The sequence below is a fragment of the Amia ocellicauda genome, unplaced genomic scaffold (genome assembly GCF_036373705.1).
Source record: "Amia ocellicauda isolate fAmiCal2 unplaced genomic scaffold, fAmiCal2.hap1 HAP1_SCAFFOLD_32, whole genome shotgun sequence".
NCBI classification, from domain to species: Eukaryota; Metazoa; Chordata; class Actinopteri; order Amiiformes; family Amiidae; genus Amia; species Amia ocellicauda.
Window position 1 is genome coordinate 540536 of NW_027102887.1, and position 15981 is coordinate 556516.

At 46.4% G+C, this 15981-nt stretch overlaps 17 non-coding genes and 24 pseudogenes across 17 annotated transcripts; all 41 read left to right on the forward strand.

Moving 5' to 3' along the window:
• The first annotated feature begins 1030 nt into the window (after positions 1 to 1030).
• LOC136730797 (uncharacterized) lies at positions 1031 to 1149 on the forward strand (annotated as a pseudogene).
• Positions 1150 to 1368: 219 nt separating this feature from the next.
• On the forward strand, positions 1369 to 1487 carry LOC136730806 (uncharacterized; annotated as a pseudogene).
• Positions 1488 to 1702: 215 nt separating this feature from the next.
• On the forward strand, positions 1703 to 1821 carry LOC136730966 (uncharacterized; annotated as a pseudogene).
• Positions 1822 to 2030: 209 nt separating this feature from the next.
• Positions 2031 to 2149, forward strand: LOC136731052 (uncharacterized; annotated as a pseudogene).
• A 225-nt stretch (positions 2150 to 2374) lies between these two features.
• On the forward strand, positions 2375 to 2493 carry LOC136730633 (5S ribosomal RNA). Its single transcript, XR_010809426.1, has one exon. It is a non-coding gene; the product is annotated as a 5S ribosomal RNA (ribosomal RNA).
• Positions 2494 to 2702: 209 nt separating this feature from the next.
• LOC136730848 (uncharacterized) lies at positions 2703 to 2821 on the forward strand (annotated as a pseudogene).
• A 210-nt stretch (positions 2822 to 3031) lies between these two features.
• LOC136730998 (uncharacterized) lies at positions 3032 to 3150 on the forward strand (annotated as a pseudogene).
• Positions 3151 to 3374: 224 nt separating this feature from the next.
• Positions 3375 to 3493, forward strand: LOC136730651 (5S ribosomal RNA). The gene has a single exon (XR_010809440.1). It is a non-coding gene; the product is annotated as a 5S ribosomal RNA (ribosomal RNA).
• Positions 3494 to 3714: 221 nt separating this feature from the next.
• Positions 3715 to 3833, forward strand: LOC136730627 (5S ribosomal RNA). Its single transcript, XR_010809420.1, has one exon. It is a non-coding gene; the product is annotated as a 5S ribosomal RNA (ribosomal RNA).
• Positions 3834 to 4053: 220 nt separating this feature from the next.
• Positions 4054 to 4171, forward strand: LOC136730542 (5S ribosomal RNA). Its single transcript, XR_010809336.1, has one exon. It is a non-coding gene; the product is annotated as a 5S ribosomal RNA (ribosomal RNA).
• Positions 4172 to 4387: 216 nt separating this feature from the next.
• Positions 4388 to 4506, forward strand: LOC136730999 (uncharacterized; annotated as a pseudogene).
• A 224-nt stretch (positions 4507 to 4730) lies between these two features.
• Positions 4731 to 4848, forward strand: LOC136730582 (5S ribosomal RNA). The gene has a single exon (XR_010809376.1). It is a non-coding gene; the product is annotated as a 5S ribosomal RNA (ribosomal RNA).
• Positions 4849 to 5398: 550 nt separating this feature from the next.
• Positions 5399 to 5517, forward strand: LOC136730996 (uncharacterized; annotated as a pseudogene).
• A 210-nt stretch (positions 5518 to 5727) lies between these two features.
• On the forward strand, positions 5728 to 5846 carry LOC136731000 (uncharacterized; annotated as a pseudogene).
• Positions 5847 to 6070: 224 nt separating this feature from the next.
• On the forward strand, positions 6071 to 6189 carry LOC136730663 (5S ribosomal RNA). Its single transcript, XR_010809442.1, has one exon. It is a non-coding gene; the product is annotated as a 5S ribosomal RNA (ribosomal RNA).
• A 221-nt stretch (positions 6190 to 6410) lies between these two features.
• LOC136730628 (5S ribosomal RNA) lies at positions 6411 to 6529 on the forward strand. Its single transcript, XR_010809421.1, has one exon. It is a non-coding gene; the product is annotated as a 5S ribosomal RNA (ribosomal RNA).
• A 220-nt stretch (positions 6530 to 6749) lies between these two features.
• Positions 6750 to 6867, forward strand: LOC136730553 (5S ribosomal RNA). Its single transcript, XR_010809347.1, has one exon. It is a non-coding gene; the product is annotated as a 5S ribosomal RNA (ribosomal RNA).
• Positions 6868 to 7083: 216 nt separating this feature from the next.
• Positions 7084 to 7202, forward strand: LOC136731002 (uncharacterized; annotated as a pseudogene).
• Positions 7203 to 7426: 224 nt separating this feature from the next.
• On the forward strand, positions 7427 to 7544 carry LOC136730583 (5S ribosomal RNA). Its single transcript, XR_010809377.1, has one exon. It is a non-coding gene; the product is annotated as a 5S ribosomal RNA (ribosomal RNA).
• Positions 7545 to 8094: 550 nt separating this feature from the next.
• Positions 8095 to 8213, forward strand: LOC136730497 (uncharacterized; annotated as a pseudogene).
• A 224-nt stretch (positions 8214 to 8437) lies between these two features.
• Positions 8438 to 8556, forward strand: LOC136730902 (uncharacterized; annotated as a pseudogene).
• A 226-nt stretch (positions 8557 to 8782) lies between these two features.
• LOC136730886 (5S ribosomal RNA) lies at positions 8783 to 8901 on the forward strand. Its single transcript, XR_010809463.1, has one exon. It is a non-coding gene; the product is annotated as a 5S ribosomal RNA (ribosomal RNA).
• Positions 8902 to 9109: 208 nt separating this feature from the next.
• Positions 9110 to 9228, forward strand: LOC136731004 (uncharacterized; annotated as a pseudogene).
• Positions 9229 to 9453: 225 nt separating this feature from the next.
• LOC136730758 (uncharacterized) lies at positions 9454 to 9572 on the forward strand (annotated as a pseudogene).
• Positions 9573 to 9780: 208 nt separating this feature from the next.
• Positions 9781 to 9899, forward strand: LOC136730948 (uncharacterized; annotated as a pseudogene).
• A 213-nt stretch (positions 9900 to 10112) lies between these two features.
• On the forward strand, positions 10113 to 10231 carry LOC136730712 (uncharacterized; annotated as a pseudogene).
• A 218-nt stretch (positions 10232 to 10449) lies between these two features.
• On the forward strand, positions 10450 to 10568 carry LOC136730674 (5S ribosomal RNA). The gene has a single exon (XR_010809443.1). It is a non-coding gene; the product is annotated as a 5S ribosomal RNA (ribosomal RNA).
• A 208-nt stretch (positions 10569 to 10776) lies between these two features.
• LOC136730611 (5S ribosomal RNA) lies at positions 10777 to 10895 on the forward strand. Its single transcript, XR_010809404.1, has one exon. It is a non-coding gene; the product is annotated as a 5S ribosomal RNA (ribosomal RNA).
• A 225-nt stretch (positions 10896 to 11120) lies between these two features.
• Positions 11121 to 11239, forward strand: LOC136730626 (5S ribosomal RNA). The gene has a single exon (XR_010809419.1). It is a non-coding gene; the product is annotated as a 5S ribosomal RNA (ribosomal RNA).
• Positions 11240 to 11457: 218 nt separating this feature from the next.
• On the forward strand, positions 11458 to 11576 carry LOC136730612 (5S ribosomal RNA). The gene has a single exon (XR_010809405.1). It is a non-coding gene; the product is annotated as a 5S ribosomal RNA (ribosomal RNA).
• Positions 11577 to 11784: 208 nt separating this feature from the next.
• Positions 11785 to 11903, forward strand: LOC136730832 (uncharacterized; annotated as a pseudogene).
• A 209-nt stretch (positions 11904 to 12112) lies between these two features.
• Positions 12113 to 12231, forward strand: LOC136730508 (5S ribosomal RNA). Its single transcript, XR_010809324.1, has one exon. It is a non-coding gene; the product is annotated as a 5S ribosomal RNA (ribosomal RNA).
• Positions 12232 to 12452: 221 nt separating this feature from the next.
• Positions 12453 to 12570, forward strand: LOC136730853 (uncharacterized; annotated as a pseudogene).
• A 544-nt stretch (positions 12571 to 13114) lies between these two features.
• LOC136731025 (uncharacterized) lies at positions 13115 to 13233 on the forward strand (annotated as a pseudogene).
• Positions 13234 to 13457: 224 nt separating this feature from the next.
• On the forward strand, positions 13458 to 13576 carry LOC136730819 (uncharacterized; annotated as a pseudogene).
• A 218-nt stretch (positions 13577 to 13794) lies between these two features.
• LOC136730650 (uncharacterized) lies at positions 13795 to 13913 on the forward strand (annotated as a pseudogene).
• Positions 13914 to 14121: 208 nt separating this feature from the next.
• LOC136730833 (uncharacterized) lies at positions 14122 to 14240 on the forward strand (annotated as a pseudogene).
• Positions 14241 to 14449: 209 nt separating this feature from the next.
• LOC136730597 (5S ribosomal RNA) lies at positions 14450 to 14568 on the forward strand. Its single transcript, XR_010809391.1, has one exon. It is a non-coding gene; the product is annotated as a 5S ribosomal RNA (ribosomal RNA).
• Positions 14569 to 14789: 221 nt separating this feature from the next.
• Positions 14790 to 14907, forward strand: LOC136730904 (uncharacterized; annotated as a pseudogene).
• Positions 14908 to 15451: 544 nt separating this feature from the next.
• On the forward strand, positions 15452 to 15570 carry LOC136730475 (uncharacterized; annotated as a pseudogene).
• A 224-nt stretch (positions 15571 to 15794) lies between these two features.
• Positions 15795 to 15913, forward strand: LOC136730568 (5S ribosomal RNA). Its single transcript, XR_010809362.1, has one exon. It is a non-coding gene; the product is annotated as a 5S ribosomal RNA (ribosomal RNA).
• The last annotated feature ends 68 nt before the right edge of the window (positions 15914 to 15981 follow it).

Here is a 15981-nt window from a genome sequence, read left to right on the forward strand (position 1 = left end):
CCAGTATGCGGCAGTCCTGTGGGCGAAAATGCCTTGTTGATGCTAGAGGTCAGAGGAGAGTGGGCCGACTGATTCAAGCTGATAGAAGAGCAACTTTGACTGAAATAACCACTCGTTACAAACAAGGTATGCAGCAAAGCATTTGTGAAGCCACAACACGTACAACCTTGAGGCGGATGGGCTACAACAGCAGAAGACCCCACCGGGTACCACTCATCTCCACTACAAATAGGAAAAAGAGGTGAGACATTCAGATGGTAGAGTCAGAATTTGGCGTAAACAGAATGAGAACATGGATCCATCATGTCTTGTTACCACTGTGCAGGCTGGTGGTGGTGGTGTAATGGTGTGGGGGATGTCTTCTTGGCACACTTTAGGCCCCTTAGTGCCAATTGGGCATCGTTTAAATGCTACGGCCTACCTGAGCATTGTTTCTGACCATGTCCATCCCTTTTTGACCACCATGTACCCATCCTCTGATGGCTACTTCCAGCAGGATAATGCACCATGTCACAAAGGTCGAATCATTTCAAATTGGTTTCTTGAACATGACAATGAGTTCACTGTACTAAACTGGCCCCCACAGTCACCAGATCTCAACCCAATAGAGCATCTTTGGGATGTGGTGGAACGGGAGCTTCGTGCCCTGGATGTGCATCCCACAAATCTCCATCAACTGCAAGATGCTATCCTATCAATATGGGCCAACATTTCTAAAGAATGCTTTCAGCACCTTGTTGAAGCAATGCCACGTAGAATTAAAGCAGTTCTGAAGGCGAAAGGGGGTCAAACACAGTATTAGAATGGTGTTCCTAATAATCCTTTAGGTGAGTTCATCGTAGCTCTTAATACTCTCTTTCTGTCTGGAGGAGATATAATTGAAGAATTGTACACGTACCCGGCTACTTTCAACACCCTTTCCTGCACTGATATTTTTCCCTCCATTTTTCTTTTTTTTTTTTTTTTTTTTGCTGGAAGTTCCGTCAATACCCGTCAGTCTTTAAGAGACATCATGCAGCCAGGCCTCTTGGCTTGTGGCCACACCGTCCTGAACGCGCCCGATCTCGTCAGATCTCGGAAACTAAACGGGGCAGGGCCTGGTCAGTACTTGGATGGGAGATCTCCTGGAAATACCAGGTGCTGCCAGCTTTTAACGTCTCCTGGGGAACTTCATCGTAGCTCTTAATACTCTCTTTCTGTCTGGAGAAGACATAATTGAAGAATTGTACACGTACCCGGCTACTTTCAACACCCTTTCCTGCACTGATATTTTTCCCTCCATTTTTCTATTTATTTATTTTTTTTCTTGCTGGAAATTCCGTCAATACCCGCCAGCCTTTAAGAGACATCATGCAGCCAGGCATCTCGGCTTGCGGCCACACCATCTTGAACGCGCCCGATCTCGTCAGATCTCGGAAGCTAAACGGGGCAGGACCTGGTCAGTACTTAAATGTGAGACCTCCTGGAAATACCTGGTGCTGCAAGCTTTTACGTCTCCTGGGGAACTTCATCGTAGCTCTTAATACTCTCTATCTGTCTGGAGGAGATATAATTGAAGTATTGTACACGTACCCAGCTACTGTCAACACCCTTTGCTGCACTGATATTTTTCCATCCATTTTTCTTTTTTTTTTTTTTTTTTGCTGGAAGTTCCGTCAATACCCGCCAACCTTTAAGAGACATCATGCAGCCAGGCATCTCGGCTTGCGGCCACACCATCCTGAACGCGCCCGATCTCGTCAGATCTCGGAAGCTGAACGGGGCAGGACCTGGTCAGTACATGAATGTGAGACCTCCTGGAAATACCTGGTGCTGCAAGCTTTTACGTCTCCTGGGTAACTTTATCATAGCTCTTAATACTCTCTATCTGTCTGGAGGAGATATAATTGAAGTATTGTACACGTACCCAGCTACTGTCAACATCCTTTGCTGCACTGATATTTTTCCATCCATTTTTCTTTTTTTTTTTTGCTGGCAGTTCCGTTGATACCCGCCAGCCTTTAAGAGACATCATGCAGCCAGGCCTCTTGGCTTGAGGCCACACCGTCCTGAAGACGCAAGATCTCGTCAGATCTCGGAAGAAAAACTGGGCAGGGCCTGGTCAGTAATTGGATGGGTGACCTCCTGGAAATACCAGGTGCTGCAAGCTTTTTACATCTCCTGGGTAACTTCAGCGTAGCTCTTAATACTCTCTCTCTGTCTGGAGGAGATATAATTGAAGTATTGTACACGTATCCAGCTACTGTCAACACCCTTTGCTGCACTGATATTTTTCCATCCATTTTTCTTTTTTCTTTTTTTCTTTTTTTTTTTTGCTGGAAGTTCCGTCAATACCCGCCAACCTTTAAGAGACATCATGCAGCCAGGCCTTTCGGCTTGTGGCCACACCATCCTGAATGCGCCCGATCTCGTCAGATCTCGGAAGCTAAAAGGGGCAGGGCCTGGTCAGTACTTGGATGGGAGACCTCCTAGAAATACCAGGTGCTGCAAGCTTTTTACGTCTCCTGGGTAACTTCATCGTAGCTCTTAATACTCTCTTTCTGTCTCCAGGAGATATAATTGAAGAATTGTACACGTACCCGGCTACTTTCAACACCCTTTGCTGCACTGGTATATTTCCCTCTATTTTTCTTTTTTTTTTTGCTGGCAGTTCCGTCAATACCCGCCAGCCTTTAAGAGACATTATGCAGCCAGGCATCTCGGCTTGCGGCCACACCATCCTGAACGCCCCCGATCTCGTCAGATCTCGGAAGCTATATGGGGCAGGGCCTGGTCAGTACTTGCATGGGAGACCTCCTAGAAATACCAGGTGCTGCAAGCTTTTTACGACTCCTGGGTAACTTCATCGTAGCTCTTAATACTCTCTTTCTGTCTCCAGGAGATATAATTGAAGTATTGTACACGTACCCGGCTACTTTCAACACCCTTTGCTGCACTGGTATATTTCCCTCTATTTTTCTTTTTTTTTTTTCCTGGCAGTTCCGTCAATACCCGCCAGCCTTTAAGAGACATCATGCAGCCAGGCATCTCGGCTTGCGGCCACACCATCCTGAACGCGCCCGATCTCGTCAGATCTCGGAAGCTAAACGGGGTAGGACCTGGTCAGTACATGAAAGTGAGACCTCCTGGAAATACCTAGTGCTGCAAGCTTTTTCGTCTCCTGGGTAACTTTATCGTAGCTCTTAATACTCTCTCTCTGTCTGGAGGAGATATAATTGAAGTATTGTACACGTATCCAGCTACTGTCAACACCCTTTGCTGCACTGATATTTTTCCATCCATTTTTCTTTTTTGTTTTTTTCTTTTTTTTTTTTGCTGGAAGTTCCGTCAATACCCGCCAACCTTTAAGAGACATCATGCAGCCAGGCCTTTCGGCTTGCGGCCACACCATCCTGAACGCGCCCGATCTCGTCAGATCTCGGAAGCTAAACGGGGCAGGGCCTGGTCAGTACTTGGATGGGAGACCTCCTAGAAATACCAGGTGCTGCAAGCTTTTTACGTCTCCTGGGTAACTTCATCGTAGCTCTTAATACTCTCTTTCTGTCTCCAGGAGATATAATTGAAAAATTGTACACGTACCCGGCTACTTTCAACACCCTGTCCTGCACTGATATTTTTCCCTCCATTTTTCTATTTATTTATTTTTTATTTTTTGCTGGAAGTTCCGTCAATACCCGCCAGCCTTTAAGAGACATCATGCAGCCAGGCCTCTTGGCTTGCGGCCGCACCGTCCTGAACACGCCCGATCTCGTCAGATCTCGGAAGCTAAACGGGGCAGGGCCTGGTCAGTACTTGGATGGGAGACCTCCTGGAAATACCAGGTGCTACAAGCTTTTTACGTCTCCTGGGAAACTTCATCGTAGCTCTTAATACTCTCTATCTGTCTGGAGGAGATATAATTGAAGTATTGTACACGTACCCGGCTACTTTCAACAGCCTTTGCTGCACTGATATGTTTCCCTCCATTTTCCATTTTTTTTTTTTTTTTTTTTTGCTGGAAGTTCCGTCAATACCCGCCGGCCTTTAAGAGACATCATGCAGCCAGGCCTCTTGGCTTGCGGCCACACCGTCCTGAAAGCGCCCGATCTCGTCAGATCTCGGAAGCTAACGGGGCAGGGCCTGGTCAGTACTTGGATGGGTGACCTCCTGGAAATACCAGGTGCTGCAAGCTTTTTACGTCTCCTGGGTAACTTCATCATAGCTCTTAATACTCTCTTTCAGTCTGTAGGAGATATTATTGAAGAATTGTACACGTACCCGGCTACTTTCAAAACCCTTTGCTGCACTGATATTTTTCCCTCCATTTTTCTTTTTTCTTTTTTTTTTTGCTGGCAGTTCCGTCAATACCCGCCAGCCTTTAAGAGACATCATGCAGCCAGGCATCTCGGCTTGCGGCCACACCATCCTGAACGCGCCCGATCTCGTCAGATCTCGGAAGCTAAACGGGGTAGGACCTGGTCAGTACATGAAAGTGAGACCTCCTGGAAATACCTAGTGCTGCAAGCTTTTTCGTCTCCTGGGTAACTTTATCGTAGCTTTTAATACTCTCTCTCTGTCTGGAGGAGATATAATTGAAGTATTGTACACGTATCCAGCTACTGTCAACACCCTTTGCTGCACTGATATTTTTCCATCCATTTTTCTTTTTTGTTTTTTTCTTTTTTTTTTTTGCTGGAAGTTCCGTCAATACCCGCCAGCCTTTAAGAGACATCATGCAGCCAGGCCTCTTGGCTTGCGGCCACACCGTCCTGAACGCGCCCGATCTCGTCAGATCTCGGAAGCTAACGGGGCAGGGCCTGGTCAGTACTTGGATGGGTGACCTCCTGGAAATACCAGGTGCTGCAAGCTTTTTACGTCTCCTGGGTAACTTCATCATAGCTCTTAATACTCTCTTTCAGTCTGTAGGAGATATTATTGAAGAATTGTACACGTACCCGGCTACTTTCAAAACCCTTTGCTGCACTGATATTTTTCCCTCCATTTTTCTTTTTTCTTTTTTTTTTTGCTGGAAGTTCCGTCAATACCCGCCAGCCTTAAAGAGACATCATGCAGCCGGGCCTCTCGGCTTTCGGCCACACCGTCCTAAACGCGCATGATATCGTCAGATCTCGGAAGCTAAACGGGGCAGGACCTGGTCAGTACATGAATGTGACACCTCCTGGAAATACCTGGTGCTGCAAGCTTTTACGTCTCCTGGGTAACTTCATCATAGCTCTTAATACTCTCTTTCAGTCTGTAGGAGATATTATTGAAGAATTGTACACGTACCCGGCTACTTTCAAAACCCTTTGCTGCACTGATATTTTTCCCTCCATTTTTCTTTTTTCTTTTTTTTTTTGCTGGAAGTTCCGTCAATACCCGCCAGCCTTAAAGAGACATCATGCAGCCGGGCCTCTCGGCTTTCGGCCACACCATCCTGAACGCCCCCGATCTCGTCAGATCTCGGAAGCTATATGGGGCAGGGCCTGGTCAGTACTTGCATGGGAGACCTCCTAGAAATACCAGGTGCTGCAAGCTTTTTACGACTCCTGGGTAACTTCATCGTAGCTCTTAATACTCTCTTTCTGTCTCCAGGAGATATAATTGAAGAATTGTACACGTACCCGGCTACTTTCAACACCCTTTGCTGCACTGGTATATTTCCCTCTATTTTTCTTTTTTTTTTTTGCTGGCAGTTCCGTCAATACCCGCCAGCCTTTAAGAGACATCATGCAGCCAGGCATCTCGGCTTGCGGCCACACCATCCTGAACGCGCCCGATCTCGTCAGATCTCGGAAGCTAAACGGGGTAGGACCTGGTCAGTACATGAAAGTGAGACCTCCTGGAAATACCTAGTGCTGCAAGCTTTTTCGTCTCCTGGGTAACTTTATCGTAGCTCTTAATACTCTCTCTCTGTCTGGAGGAGATATAATTGAAGTATTGTACACGTATCCAGCTACTGTCAACACCCTTTGCTGCACTGATATTTTTCCATCCATTTTTCTTTTTTGTTTTTTTCTTTTTTTTTTTTGCTGGAAGTTCCGTCAATACCCGCCAACCTTTAAGAGACATCATGCAGCCAGGCCTTTCGGCTTGCGGCCACACCATCCTGAACGCGCCCGATCTCGTCAGATCTCGGAAGCTAAACGGGGCAGGGCCTGGTCAGTACTTGGATGGGAGACCTCCTAGAAATACCAGGTGCTGCAAGCTTTTTACGTCTCCTGGGTAACTTCATCGTAGCTCTTAATACTCTCTTTCTGTCTCCAGGAGATATAATTGAAAAATTGTACACGTACCCGGCTACTTTCAACACCCTGTCCTGCACTGATATTTTTCCCTCCATTTTTCTATTTATTTATTTTTTATTTTTTGCTGGAAGTTCCGTCAATACCCGCCAGCCTTTAAGAGACATCATGCAGCCAGGCCTCTTGGCTTGCGGCCGCACCGTCCTGAACACGCCCGATCTCGTCAGATCTCGGAAGCTAAACGGGGCAGGGCCTGGTCAGTACTTGGATGGGAGACCTCCTGGAAATACCAGGTGCTACAAGCTTTTTACGTCTCCTGGGAAACTTCATCGTAGCTCTTAATACTCTCTATCTGTCTGGAGGAGATATAATTGAAGTATTGTACACGTACCCGGCTACTTTCAACAGCCTTTGCTGCACTGATATGTTTCCCTCCATTTTCCATTTTTTTTTTTTTTTTTTTTTGCTGGAAGTTCCGTCAATACCCGCCGGCCTTTAAGAGACATCATGCAGCCAGGCCTCTTGGCTTGCGGCCACACCGTCCTGAAAGCGCCCGATCTCGTCAGATCTCGGAAGCTAACGGGGCAGGGCCTGGTCAGTACTTGGATGGGTGACCTCCTGGAAATACCAGGTGCTGCAAGCTTTTTACGTCTCCTGGGTAACTTCATCATAGCTCTTAATACTCTCTTTCAGTCTGTAGGAGATATTATTGAAGAATTGTACACGTACCCGGCTACTTTCAAAACCCTTTGCTGCACTGATATTTTTCCCTCCATTTTTCTTTTTTCTTTTTTTTTTTGCTGGCAGTTCCGTCAATACCCGCCAGCCTTTAAGAGACATCATGCAGCCAGGCATCTCGGCTTGCGGCCACACCATCCTGAACGCGCCCGATCTCGTCAGATCTCGGAAGCTAAACGGGGTAGGACCTGGTCAGTACATGAAAGTGAGACCTCCTGGAAATACCTAGTGCTGCAAGCTTTTTCGTCTCCTGGGTAACTTTATCGTAGCTTTTAATACTCTCTCTCTGTCTGGAGGAGATATAATTGAAGTATTGTACACGTATCCAGCTACTGTCAACACCCTTTGCTGCACTGATATTTTTCCATCCATTTTTCTTTTTTGTTTTTTTCTTTTTTTTTTTTGCTGGAAGTTCCGTCAATACCCGCCAGCCTTTAAGAGACATCATGCAGCCAGGCCTCTTGGCTTGCGGCCACACCGTCCTGAACGCGCCCGATCTCGTCAGATCTCGGAAGCTAACGGGGCAGGGCCTGGTCAGTACTTGGATGGGTGACCTCCTGGAAATACCAGGTGCTGCAAGCTTTTTACGTCTCCTGGGTAACTTCATCATAGCTCTTAATACTCTCTTTCAGTCTGTAGGAGATATTATTGAAGAATTGTACACGTACCTGGCTACTTTCAAAACCCTTTGCTGCACTGATATTTTTCCCTCCATTTTTCTTTTTTCTTTTTTTTTTTGCTGGAAGTTCCGTCAATACCCGCCAGCCTTAAAGAGACATCATGCAGCCGGGCCTCTCGGCTTTCGGCCACACCGTCCTAAACGCGCATGATATCGTCAGATCTCGGAAGCTAAACGGGGCAGGACCTGGTCAGTACATGAATGTGACACCTCCTGGAAATACCTGGTGCTGCAAGCTTTTACGTCTCCTGGGTAACTTTATCGTAGCTCTTAATACTCTCTATCTGTCTGGAGGAGATATAATTGAAGTATTGTACACGTACCCAGCTACTGTCAACACCATTTGCTGCACTGATATTTTTCCATCCATTTTTCTTTTTTTTTTTTTTTTTTGCTGGAAGTTCCGTCAATACCCGCCAACCTTTAAGAGACATCATGCAGCCAGGCCTCTCGGCTTGCGGCCACACCATCCTAAACGCGCCCGATCTCGTCAGATCTCGGAAGCTAAACGGGGCAGGACCTGGTCTGTACATGAAAGTGAGACCTCCTGGAAATACCTAGTGCTGCAAGCTTTTACGTCTCCTGGGTAACTTTATCGTAGCTCTTAATACTCTCTCTCTGTCTGGAGGAGATATAATTGAAGTATTGTCCACGTATCCAGCTATTGTCAACACCCTTTGCTGCACTGATATTTTTCCATCCATTTTTCTTTTTTCTTTTTTTCTTTTTTTTTTTTGCTGGAAGTTCCGTCAATACCCGCCAACCTTTAAGAGACATCATGCAGCCAGGCCTTTCGGCTTGTGGCCACACCATCCTGAACGCGCCTGATCTCGTCAGATTTTGGAAGCTAAACGGGGCAGGGCCTGTTCAGTACTTGGATGGGAGACCTCCTAGAAATACCAGGTGCTGCAAGCTTTTTATGACTCCTGGGTAACTTCATCGTAGCTCTTAATACTCTCTTTCTGTCTCCAGGAGATATAATTGAAGAATTGTACACGTACCCGGCTACTGTCAACACCCTTTGCTGCACTGATATTTTTCCATCCATTTTTCTTTTTTCTTTTTTTTCTTTTTATTTTTTGCTGGAAGTTCCGTCAATACCCGCCAACCTTTAAGAGACATCATGCAGCCAGGCCTTTTGGCTTGTGGCCACACCGTCCTGAATGCGCCCGATCTCGTCAGATCTCGGAAGCTAAACGGGGCAGGGCCTGGTCAGTACTTGGATGGGAGACCTCCTAGAAATACCAGGTGCTGCAAGCTTTTTACGTCTCCTGGGTAACTTCATCGTAGCTCTTAATACTCTCTTTCTGTCTCCAGGAGATATAATTGAAGAATTGTACACGTACCCGGCTACTTTCAACACCCTTTGCTGCACTGGTATTTTTCCCTCTATTTTTCTTTTTTTTTTGCTGGCAGTTCCGTCAATACCCGCCAGCCTTTAAGAGACATCATGCAGCCAGGCATCTCGGCTTGCGGCCACACCATCCTGAACGCGCCCGATCTCGTCAGATCTCGGAAGCTAAACGGGGTAGGACCTGGTCAGTACATGAAAGTGAGACCTCCTGGAAATACCTAGTGCTGCAAGCTTTTTCGTCTCCTGGGTAACTTTATCGTAGCTCTTATTACTCTCTCTCTGTCTGGAGGAGATATAATTGAAGTATTGTACACGTATCCAGCTACTGTCAACACCCTTTGCTGCACTGATATTTTTCCATCCATTTTTCTTTTTTGTTTTTTTCTTTTTTTTTTTTTGCTGGAAGTTCCGTCAATACCCGCCAACCTTTAAGAGACATCATGCAGCCAGGCCTTTCGGCTTGCGGCCACACCATCCTGAACGCGCCCGATCTCGTCAGATCTCGGAAGCTAAACGGGGCAGGGCCTTGTCAGTACTTGGATGGGAGACCTCCTAGAAATACCAGGTGCTGCAAGATTTTTACGTCTCCTGGGTAACTTCATCGTAGCTCTTAATACTCTCTTTCTGTCTCCAGGAGATATAATTGAAGAATTGTACACGTACCCGGCTACTTTCAACACCCTTTGCTGCACTGGTATATTTCCCTTTATTTTTCTTTTTTTTCTGCTGGCAGTTCCGTCAATACCCGCCAGCCTTTAAGAGACATCATGCAGCCAGGCATCTCGGCTTGCGGCCACACCATCCTGAACACGCCCGATCTCGTCAGATCTCGGAAGCTAAACGAGGCAGGACCTGGTCAGTACATGAATGTGAGACCTCCTGGAAATACCTGGTGCTGCAAGCTTTTACGTCTCCTGGGTAACTTTATCGTAGCTCTTAATACTCTCTATCTGTCTGGAGGAGATATAATTGAAGTATTGTACACGTACCCAGCTACTGTCAACACCCTTTGCTGCACTGATATTTTTCCATCCATTTTTCTTTTTTTTTTTTTTTTGCTGGAAGTTCCGTCAATACCCGCCAACCTTTAAGAGACATCATGCAGCCAGGCCTTTTGACTTGTGGCCAAACCGTCCTGAATGCGCCCGATCTCGTCAGATCTCGGAAGCTAAACGGGGCAGGGCCTGGTCAGTACTTGGATGGGAGACCTCCTAGAAATACCAGGTGCTGTAAGCTTTTTACGTCTCCTGGGTAACTTCATCGTAGCTCTTAATACTCTCTTTCTGTCTCCAGGAGATATAATTGAAGAATTGTACACGTACCCGGCTACTTTCAACACCTTTTCCTGCACTGATATTTTTCCCTCCATTTTTCTTTTTTTTTTTTTTTTTTTTGCTGGAAATTCCGTCAATACCCGCTAGCCTTTAAGAGACATCATGCAGCCAGACATCATGGCTTGCGGCCACACCATCCTGAACGCGCCCGATCTCGTCAGATCTCGGAAGCTAAACGGGGCAGGGCCTGGTCAGTACTTGGATGGGAGACCTCCTAGAAATACCAGGTGCTGCAAGCTTTTTACGTCTCCTGGGTAACTTCATCGTAGCTCTTAATACTCTCTTTCTGTCTCCAGGAGATATAATTGAAGAATTGTACACGTACCCGGCTACTTTCAACACCCTTTGCTGCACTGGTATATTTCCCTTTATTTTTCTTTTTTTTCTGCTGGCAGTTCCGTCAATACCCGCCAGCCTTTAAGAGACATCATGCAGCCAGGCATCTCGGCTTGCGGCCACACCATCCTGAACGCGCCCGATCTCGTCAGATCTCGGAAGCTAAACGGGGCAGGGCCTGGTCAGTACTTGGATGGGAGACCTCCTAGAAATACCAGGTGGTGCAAGCTTTTTACGTCTCCTGGGTAACTTCATCGTAGCTCTTAATACTCTCTTTCTGTCTCCAGGAGATATAATTGAAGAATTGTACACGTACCCGGCTATTGTCAACACCCTTTGCTGCACTGATATTTTTCCATCCATTTTTCTTTTTTCTTTTTTTCTTTTTTTTTTTTGCTGGAAGTTCCGTCAATACCCGCCAACCTTTAAGAGACATCATGCAGCCAGGCCTTTCGGCTTGTGGCCACACCATCCTGAACGCGCCCGATCTCGTCAGATCTCGGAAGCTAAACGGAGCAGGGCCTGGTCAGTACTTGGATGGGAGACCTCCTAGAAATACCAGGTGCTGCAAGCTTTTTACGTCTCCTGGGTAACTTCATCGTAGCTCTTAATACTCTCTTTCTGTCTCCAGGAGATATAATTGAAGAATTGTACACGTACCCGGCTACTTTCAACACCTTTTCCTGCACTGATATTTTTCCCTCCATTTTTCTTTTTTTTTTTTTTTTTTTTGCTGGAAATTCCGTCAATACCCGCTAGCCTTTAAGAGACATCATGCAGCCAGACATCTCGGCTTGCGGCCACACCATCCTGAACGCGCCCGATCTCGTCAGATCTCGGAAGCTAAACGGGGCAGGGCCTGGTCAGTACTTGGATGGGAGACCTCCTAGAAATACCAGGTGGTGCAAGCTTTTTACGTCTCCTGGGTAACTTCATCGTAGCTCTTAATACTCTCTTTCTGTCTCCAGGAGATATAATTGAAGAATTGTACACGTACCCGGCTACTTTCAACACCCTTTGCTGCACTGGTATATTTCCCTTTATTTTTCTTTTTTTTCTGCTGGCAGTTCCGTCAATACCCGCCAGCCTTTAAGAGACATCATGCAGCCAGGCATCTCGGCTTGCGGCCACACCATCCTGAACGCGCCCGATCTCGTCAGATCTCGGAAGCTAAACGGGGCAGGACCTGGTCAGTACATGAATGTGAGACCTCCTGGAAATACCTGGTGCTGCAAGCTTTTACGTCTCCTGGGTAACTTTATCGTAGCTCTTAATACTCTCTATCTGTCTGGAGGAGATTTAATTGAAGTATTGTACACGTACCCAGCTACTGTCAACACCCTTTGCTGCACTGATATTTTTCCATCCATTTTTTTTTTTTTTTTTTGCTGTAAGTTCCGTCAATACCCGCCAACCTTTAAGAGACATCATCCAGCCAGGCCTTTCGGCTTGTGGCCACACCGTCCTGAATGCGCCCGATCTCGTCAGATCTCGGAAGCTAAACGGGGCAGGGCCTGGTCAGTACTTGGATGGGAGACCTCCTAGAAAAACCAGGTGCTGCAAGCTTTTTACGTCTCCTGGGTAACTTCATCGTAGCTCTTAATACTCTCTTTCTGTCTCCAGGAGATATAATTGAAGAATTGTACATGTACCCGGCTACTTTCAACACCCTGTCCTGCACTGATATTTTTCCCTTCATTTTTCTTTTTATTTATTTTTTATTTTTTGCTGGAAGTTCCGTCAATACCCGCCAGCCTTTAAGAGACATCATGCAGCCAGGTCTCTTGGCTTGCGGCCACACCGTCCTGAACGCGCCCGATCTCATCAGATCTAGGAAGCTAACGAGGCAGGGCCTGGTCAGTACTTGGATGGGTGACCTCCTGGAAATACCAGGTGCTGCAAGCTTTTTACGTCTCCTAAGTAACTTTATCATAGCTCTTAATACTCTCTTTCAGTCTGTAGGAGATATTATTGAAGAATTGTACACGTACCCGGCTACTTTCAAAACCCTTTGCTGCACTGATATTTTTCCCTCCATTTTTCTTTTTTCTTTTTTTTTTGGCTGGAAGTTCCGTCAATACCCGCCAGCCTTAAAGAGACATCATGCAGCCGGGCCTCTCGGCTTTCGGCCACACCGTCCTGAATGCGCATGATATCGTCAGATCTCGGAAGCTAAACGGGGCAGGACCTTGTCAGTACTTGAATGTGAGACCTCCTGGAAATACCAGGTGCTGCAAGCTTTTACGTCTCCTGGGTAACTTTATCGTAGCTCTTAATACTCTCTTTCAGTCTGCAGGAGATATAATTGAAGAATTGTACACGTACCCGGCTACTTTCAACACCCTTTGCTGCACTGGTATATTTCCCTCTATTTTTCTTTTTTTTTTTTGCTGGCAGTTCCGTCAATACCCGCCAGCCTTTAAGAGACATCATGCAGCCAGGCATCTCGGCTTGCGGCCACACCATCCTGAACACGCCCGATCTCGTCAGATCTCGGAAGCTAAACGGGGTAGGACCTGGTCAGTACATGAAAGTGAGACCTCCTGGAAATACCTAGTGCTGCAAGCTTTTACGTCTCCTGGGTAACTTTATCGTAGCTCTCAATACTCTCTCTCTGTCTGGAGGAGATATAATTGAAGTATTGTACACGTATCCAGCTACTGTCAACACCCTTTGCTGCACTGATATTTTTCCATCCATTTTTCTTTTTTTTTTTTTTCTTTTTTTTTTTTGCTGGAAGTTCCGTCAATACCCGCCAACCTTTAAGAGACATCATGCAGCCAGGCCTTTTGACTTGTGGCCACACCGTCCTGAATGCGCCCGATCTCGTCAGATCTTGGAAGCTAAACGGGGCAGGGCCTGGTCAGTACTTGGATGGGAGACCTCCTAGAAATACCAGGTGCTGTAAGCTTTTTACGTCTCCTGGGTAACTTCATCGTAGCTCTTAATACTCTCTTTCTGTCTCCAGGAGATATAATTGAAGAATTGTACACGTACCCGGCTACTTTCAACACGTTTTCCTGCACTGATATTTTTCCCTCCATTTTTCTTTTTTTTTTTTTTTTTTTTGCTGGAAATTCCGTCAATACCCGCTAGCCTTTAAGAGACATCATGCAGCCAGACATCTCGGCTTGCGGCCACACCATCCTGAACGCGCCCGATCTCGTCAGATCTCGGAAGCTAATCGGGGCAGGGCCTGGTCAGTACTTGGATGGGAGACCTCCTAGAAATACCAGGTGGTGCAAGCTTTTTACGTCTCCTGGGTAACTTCATCGTAGCTCTTAATACTCTCTTTCTGTCTCCAGGAGATATAATTGAAGAATTGTACACGTACCCGGCTACTTTCAACACCCTTTGCTGCACTGGTATATTTCCCTTTATTTTTCTTTTTTTTCTGCTGGCAGTTCCGTCAATACCCGCCAGCCTTTAAGAGACATCATGCAGCCAGGAATCTCGGCTTGCGGCCACACCATCCTGAACGCGCCCGATCTCGTCAGATCTCGGAAGCTAAACGGGGCAGGACCTGGTCAGTACATGAATGTGAGACCTCCTGGAAATACCTGGTGCTGCAAGCTTTTACGTCTCCTGGGTAACTTTATCGTAGCTCTTAATACTCTCTATCTGTCTGGAGGAGATTTAATTGAAGTATTGTACACGTACCCAGCTACTGTCAACACCCTTTGCTGCACTGATATTTTTCCATCCATTTTTTTTTTTTTTTTTTGCTGGAAGTTCCATCAATACCCGCCAACCTTTAAGAGACATCATCCAGCCAGGCCTTTCGGCTTGTGGCCACACCGTCCTGAATGCGCTCGATCTCGTCAGATCTCGGAAGCTAAACGGGGCAGGGCCTGGTCAGTACTTGGATGGGAGACCTCCTAGAAAAACCAGGTGCTGCAAGCTTTTTACGTCTCCTGGGTAACTTCATCGTAGCTCTTAATACTCTCTTTCTGTCTCCAGGAGATATAATTGAAGAATTGTACATGTACCCGGCTACTTTCAACACCCTGTCCTGCACTGATATTTTTCCCTCCATTTTTCTATTTATTTATTTTTTATTTTTTGCTGGAAGTTCCGTCAATACCCGCCAGCCTTTAAGAGACATCATGCAGCCAGGTGTCTTGGCTTGCGGCCACACCGTCCTGAACGCGCCCGATCTCATCAGATCTAGGAAGCTAATGAGGCAGGGCCTGGTCAGTACTTGGATGGGTGACCTCCTGGAAATACCAGGTGCTGCAAGCTTTTTACGTCTCCTAAGTAACTTTATCATAGCTCTTAATACTCTCTTTCAGTCTGTAGGAGATATTATTGAAGAATTGTACACGTACCCGGCTACTTTCAAAACCCTTTGCTGCACTGATATTTTTCCCTCCATTTTTCTTTTTTCTTTTTTTTTTGGCTGGAAGTTCCGTCAATACCCGCCAGCCTTAAAGAGACATCATGCAGCCGGGCCTCTCGGCTTTCGGCCACACCGTCCTGAATGCGCATGATATCGTCAGATCTCGGAAGCTAAACGGGGCAGGACCTTGTCAGTACTTGAATGTGAGACCTCCTGGAAATACCAGGTGCTGCAAGCTTTTACGTCTCCTGGGTAACTTTATCGTAGCTCTTAATACTCTCTTTCAGTCTGCAGGAGATATAATTGAAGAATTGTACACGTACCCGGCTACTTTCAACACCCTTTGCTGCACTGGTATATTTCCCTCTATTTTTCTTTTTTTTTTTTGCTGGCAGTTCCGTCAATACCCGCCAGCCTTTAAGAGACATCATGCAGCCAGGCATCTCGGCTTGCGGCCACACCATCCTGAACACGCCCGATCTCGTCAGATCTCGGAAGCTAAACGGGGCAGGACCTGGTCAGTACATGAATGTGAAACCTCCTGGAAATACCTAGTGCTACAAGCTTTTACGTCTCCTGGGTAACTTTATCGTAGCTCTTAATACTCTCTCTCTGTCTGGAGGAGATATAATTGAAGTATTGTACACGTATCCAGCTACTGTCAACACCCTTTGCTGCACTGATATTTTTCCATCCATTTTTCTTTTTTCTTTTTTTCTTTTTTTTTTTTGCTGGAAGTTCCGTCAATACCCGCCAACCTTTAAGAGACATCATGCAGCCAGGCCTTTCGGCTTGTGGCCACACCGTCCTGAATGCGCCCGATCTCGTTAGATCTCGGAAGCTAAACGGGGCAGGGCCTGGTCAGTACTTGGATGGGAGACCTCCTAGAAATACCAGGTGCTGCAAGCTTTTTACGTCTCCTGGGTAACTTCATCGTAGCTCTTAATACTCTCTTTCTGTCTCCAGGAGATATAATT